Source organism: Schistocerca americana, unplaced genomic scaffold, assembly GCF_021461395.2.
Source record: "Schistocerca americana isolate TAMUIC-IGC-003095 unplaced genomic scaffold, iqSchAmer2.1 HiC_scaffold_817, whole genome shotgun sequence".
In the NCBI taxonomy this organism is placed as follows: Eukaryota; Metazoa; Arthropoda; class Insecta; order Orthoptera; family Acrididae; genus Schistocerca; species Schistocerca americana.
In genome coordinates, this window is record NW_025726585.1 from 1 (window position 1) to 5000 (window position 5000).

General features: G+C 52.0%; 1 non-coding gene across 1 annotated transcript in view; it reads left to right on the plus strand.

The window, feature by feature from the left end:
- Positions 1 to 4203: 4203 nt before the first annotated feature.
- The window catches only part of LOC124591262, a 1910-nt gene continuing 1113 nt past the window's right edge, over positions 4204 to 5000 (plus strand). Inside the window, exon 1 of the ribosomal RNA XR_006977085.1 lies at positions 4204 to 5000. This exon is cut by the window's right edge and continues 1113 nt beyond it. This is a non-coding gene — a ribosomal RNA (small subunit ribosomal RNA).

Here is a 5000-nt window from a genome sequence, read left to right on the forward strand (position 1 = left end):
AAGACACAGGTCTGCCACAAGCATGGAATCAGAGCGCCGCCTGTTATGAGCCAAAGGTGCACCCTGACGTGGCAAATCAGATGATGCCGCAGTCATTTACTTACGATAATCACAATCAACAAACCAGCCCCCCCCCCCCCCGAAAACACCTTTCCTTACAACAATGTGTGCCTTAACCTAACCCGTATTGTGCCTTAACCTAACCCGTATTGTGCCTTAACCTAACCCGTATTGTGCCTTAACCTAACCCATATTGCGCCTTAACCTAACCCATATTGCGCCTTAACCTAACCCATATTGCGCCTTAACCTAACCCATATTGCGCCTTAACCTAACCCATATTGCGCCTTAACCTAACCCATATTGTGCCTTAACCTAACCTATATTGTACCTTAACCTAACCCATATTGTACCTTAACCTAACCCATATTGTACCTTAACCTAACCTATATTGTACCTTAACCTAACCTATATTGTACCTTAACCTAACCTATATTGGGCCTTAACCTAACCTATATTGGGCCTTAACCTAACCTATATTGGGCCTTAACCTAACCTATATTGGGCCTTAACCTAACCTATATTGGGCCTTAACGTAACCCACGTTGCGCCTTAACCTAACCTATATTGTACCTTAACCTAACCCATATTGTACCTTAACCTAACCCATATTGTACCTTAACCTAACCTATATTGGGCCTTAACCTAACCTATATTGGGCCTTAACCTAACCTATATTGGGCCTTAACCTAACCTATATTGGGCCTTAACGTAACCCACGTTGCGCCTTAACGTAACCCACGTTGCGCCTTAACGTAACCCACGTTGCGCCTTAACGTAACCCACGTTGCGCCTTAACGTAACCCACGTTGCGCCTTAACCTAACCCATATTGCGCCTTAACCTAACCCATATTGCGCCTTAACCTAACCCATATTGCGCCTTAACCTAACCCATATTGTACCTTAACCTAACCTATATTGTACCTTAACCTAACCTATATTGTACCTTAACCTAACCTATATTGGGCCTTAACCTAACCTATATTGGGCCTTAACCTAACCTATATTGGGCCTTAACCTAACCTATATTGGGCCTTAACCTAACCTATATTGGGCCTTAACGTAACCCACGTTGCGCCTTAACGTAACCCACGTTGCGCCTTAACGTAACCCACGTTGCGCCTTAACGTAACCCACGTTGCGCCTTAACGTAACCCACGTTGCGCCTTAACGTAACCCACGTTGCGCCTTAACCTAACCCATATTGCGCCTTAACCTAACCCATATTGCGCCTTACCCTAACCCATATTGCGCCTTAACCTAACCCATATTGTGCCTTAACCTAACCTATATTGTACCTTAACCTAACCCATATTGTACCTTAACCTAACCTATATTGTACCTTAACCTAACCTATATTGTACCTTAACCTAACCTATATTGTACCTTAACCTAACCCATATTGCGCCTTAACCTAACCCATATTGCGCCTTAACCTAACCCATATTGCGCCTTAACCTAACCCATATTGCGCCTTAACCTAACCCATATTGCGCCTTAACCTAACCCATATTGCGCCTTAACCTAACCCATATTGCGCCTTAACCTAACCCATATTGCGCCTTAACCTAACCCATATTGCGCCTTAACCTAACCCATATTGTACCTTAACCTAACCCATATTGTACCTTAACCTAACCTATATTGTACCTTAACCTAACCTATATTGTACCTTAACCTAACCTATATTGTACCTTAACCTAACCTATATTGGGCCTTAACCTAACCTATATTGGGCCTTAACCTAACCTATATTGGGCCTTAACCTAACCTATATTGGGCCTTAACCTAACCTATATTGGGCCTTAACGTAACCCACGTTGCGCCTTAACGTAACCCACGTTGCGCCTTAACGTAACCCACGTTGCGCCTTAACGTAACCCACGTTGCGCCTTAACGTAACCCACGTTGCGCCTTAACGTAACCCACGTTGCGCCTTAACGTAACCCACGTTGCGCCTTAACGTAACCCACGTTGCGCCTTAACCCAACACACGTTGCGCCTTAACCCAACACACGTTGGGCCTTAACCCAACACACGTTGGGCCTTAACCCAACACACGTTGGGCCTTAACCCAACACACGTTGGGCCTTAACCCAACACACGTTGGGCCTTAACCCAACACACGTTGGGCCTTAACCCAACACACGTTGGGCCTTAACCCAACACACGTTGGGCCTTAACCCAACACACGTTGGGCCTTAACCCAACACACGTTGGGCCTTAACCCAACACACGTTGGGCCTTAACCCAACACACGTTGGGCCTTAACCCAACACACGTTGGGCCTTAACCCAACACACGTTGGGCCTTAACCCAACACACGTTGGGCCTTAACCCAACACACGTTGGGCCTTAACCCAACACACGTTGGGCCTTAACCCAACACACGTTGGGCCTTAACCCAACACACGTTGGGCCTTAACCCAACACACGTTGGGCCTTAACCTGCTCTGTAATTGTCATACGACGCGTTAAATTAGTGTGGTGTTGCCTAACTGCAACCCCCGCAATATAGTTTGCTACTCGCACTGCCTGGTCCCCAGAGTATCGCTTCATGTTAAACACCTTGCAGCTATACACTGTAATGCGGATGGCAGCAGGACGTACATGCTCAATGCCCTTCGCAGTTGTTCATTGGCATTTGCATGGCGAAGCACAGCCTACGTTGTGGTACGGCGTGTGTCAACTGTCCGCTGATGTTGTACGTCCAAATCACACACTGTACTGCACATTGGTCCTCATGTACTGAATGATACATCGTGGTACATGTGTGACCGTACCACGACTGCGCCAACAACGGCGAACCATACGGTCCAAATATTGTGCACTCAGCTACGTGTCGTCTCCCTATAAGAGCTGGATTGCAGTATGGTATGCCGTGGATGGCGATCAGCATGAGCCGTCTGTTGATGTAGTGGCGCGTGTTGTCAGACGTAGTCGTCTCTTCTCACACACCGTGATAGCATGGTGCACTGCGTTCCACATCTGCGACATGCGACAGAGGCCGGTTGACAGTCGTTCGCGCAATGGACATCGCATACGTACGGGGGCCACCTTCCACGTGTTCGCGAAGCGTGCACATGTTGTTGCGTGTATGTGGGCAGACATAGTGTGTCGTGACACCTGACACAGGCATGCAACAATCGTTGAATTTGCAAATGGCGATGGACGTCTACGTTTGCTGGTGACGTTACGCAAATGAACAACTGGTAAACGGTTGTGGTGCGGTTGTTCTCGCTAGAGGTGAATCAGTGATGGCGACGATCGGTTGAGCTACCAACCGGTTGTTTCAGCGATACCCACCATGCCCACGAACGTGAATGGCATGTGGGTGTGAAGCGATACGCGGCGGTGGCTGGGTGGGACCGTCCCCGGCCGGTGAGGGGGGGCCTCCCGGCGTGCTGGCCGCGCGGTGCGTGGGCGCACGCGCTACAGCCGGCTGGTGGGGGCGGCCAGTGGCAGGCGCGCCGGCCGACGGAGGCGGCAGGCGGCGCAGCTGCGCGCCGGCGCACCCTGCACGCGGCGCCGTGCGGCCAAAGTAGGTCCTCGCGGGCCCGGTGCGAAGCGCGGTGGACATCTGCAGTGTGCTGGTCCGATTGAGGACTGTGTGCGCTGAGGATGCGCCGCCGCCCGGCGCTCGGCGCCGCGACGCCGTCTGCTGCTCGGTCGCCTCTGCGGTTCTCGCAGGTGGTTTGTATCGCAGCTGTGCGGACGTGTTGGCGCGTGCGCTGTGCTGGGAGAGTTCGCTTCGGCACCCAAGTGGGGCTTTTGTCCTTCTGTGGCGCTGGCGTTGGAGCTGCCGGCCACCGTAGGTGGCGCGTGTTGTCTCCCGCCGGCAATGCCACGACAGCACGCTCCCGGGCCTCTGTCGGCAGCGGCAAGCTCAGTTGGGAGCACGGGTGGTCGCACCTAAAGCGTCTACTCGCCAAACTCCGGGCGATTGCGCCTCTCTCGAACCCGACCAAGTACTTAGGACGGCGCTGCGCGCCGCCGGGACCTGAGAGGGTTTCGAGGTGTATTGTGCAGGGGAGCTCAGCCTCCTCCTGTTTGCAGAATAATTGAGCGGACGCTTGCGTGTTCGCGCGGGCCCCCGGGACACACTCCCGGGCGGCCGGCTGCTCAGCTCTAGTTGACGCAGCTCCCTGGTTGATCCTGCCAGTAGTCATATGCTTGTCTCAAAGATTAAGCCATGCATGTCTCAGTACAAGCCGCATTAAGGTGAAACCGCGAATGGCTCATTAAATCAGTTATGGTTCCTTAGATCGTACCCACGTTACTTGGATAACTGTGGTAATTCTAGAGCTAATACATGCAAACAGAGTCCCGACCAGAGATGGAAGGGACGCTTTTATTAGATCAAAACCAATCGGTCGGCTCGTCCGGTCCGTTTGCCTTGGTGACTCTGAATAACTTTGGGCTGATCGCACGGTCCTCGTACCGGCGACGCATCTTTCAAATGTCTGCCTTATCAACTGTCGATGGTAGGTTCTGCGCCTACCATGGTTGTAACGGGTAACGGGGAATCAGGGTTCGATTCCGGAGAGGGAGCCTGAGAAACGGCTACCACATCCAAGGAAGGCAGCAGGCGCGCAAATTACCCACTCCCGGCACGGGGAGGTAGTGACGAAAAATAACGATACGGGACTCATCCGAGGCCCCGTAATCGGAATGAGTACACTTTAAATCCTTTAACGAGTATCTATTGGAGGGCAAGTCTGGTGCCAGCAGCCGCGGTAATTCCAGCTCCAATAGCGTATATTAAAGTTGTTGCGGTTAAAAAGCTCGTAGTTGGATTTGTGTCCCACGCTGTTGGTTCACCGCCCGTCGGTGTTTAACTGGCATGTATCGTGGGACGTCCTGCCGGTGGGGCGAGCTGAAGGCGTGCGACGCGCCTCGTGCGTGCTCGTGCGTCCCGAGGCGGACCCCGTTGCAATCC